Source organism: Gossypium hirsutum, chromosome D02 (assembly GCF_007990345.1).
Source record: "Gossypium hirsutum isolate 1008001.06 chromosome D02, Gossypium_hirsutum_v2.1, whole genome shotgun sequence".
Taxonomy (NCBI): domain Eukaryota; kingdom Viridiplantae; phylum Streptophyta; class Magnoliopsida; order Malvales; family Malvaceae; genus Gossypium; species Gossypium hirsutum.
In genome coordinates, this window is record NC_053438.1 from 38,458,680 (window position 1) to 38,459,751 (window position 1,072).

Genomic DNA, 1,072 nt, shown 5'->3' on the forward strand with positions numbered 1-1,072 from the left:
AAGTTAAGGAACGAGATCACAACTTTCCAACAATTGGATGACGAGTCTTTGTATGAGGCTTGGGAGCGATTCAAGGAGTTACTTTGTAAGTATCCTCATCATGGGATTCCTCATTGTATCTAGTTGGAGACATTCTATAATGGTCTCAATGCAAATACAAGGTTGATGGTAGATGCTTCAGCGAATGGTGTAATTTTGTCTAAGTCTTATAATGAGGCTTATGAGATCATCGAGAGGATCGCGAGTAATAACTATCAATGGCCAACAAATCAAACTGCTTTAGGAAGACATGTAGCCGGAGTTCATGAAGTTGACTCATTCACTTTGTTATTAGTTCAGGTATCATTTATTTTCTTTATGTTAAAACAGTTAACCATTAATAGTAATAATAATTTTACAGCTCAGCCACCACGTCCGTTTGAAGTAGTTTCCTATGTGTACTGTGGGGAAGGTCATTCTTTTGAGAATTGTCCACCAAATCCCGAGTCACTGTAGTATGTGGGGAACCAATATCAAAATAGGAGTGGACAAGGACCCCATTCCAACTTCTACAATCCTTCATGACGTAATCATCCTAACTTTTCTTGGAGCAACCAAGGAAATTGACCAAACAATAACTTATTATAGCAAAGACCCAACAAATCTCAAGGGTTTAATCAGTAAGCTCTAAAACCGCCTCAAGCTGAGGCATCAAACAGTTTGGAGAACTTGTTGAAAGTGTACATGGCAAAGAATGACGCTTGGACCCAAAGCCAAGCAGCAACACTAAAAAATTTGGAAAACCAAATAGGTCAGTTGGCTACGGAGCTTCGTAATAGACTACAAGGAACCTTGCCGAGTAATACTGAGAATCCAATGAATTTGGGTAAAGAACATATCAAGGTAGTGGCATTGCGAAGTGGTAAGAGTCTGGAACCCCGATTGATTGATGTCGAAGATGAGCATGTTGAAAAGAAGGAAAGTCAACTAGATGTTGAAGTTCCTACACCAAAGGAATCAAAATCTACAAAGTCTGACAAGGTAAACCCTGACTTAGTTAATTCAGATATTTTAACATCTTCTTTGGATACAG

General features: G+C 38.8%; 1 non-coding gene across 1 annotated transcript; it reads right to left on the reverse strand.

The window, feature by feature from the left end:
- LOC121214954 (small nucleolar RNA R71) lies at window positions 1-107 on the reverse strand. The gene has a single exon (XR_005910690.1). It is a non-coding gene; the product is annotated as a small nucleolar RNA R71 (small nucleolar RNA).
- Between the last annotated feature and the right edge of the window lie 965 nt (window positions 108-1,072).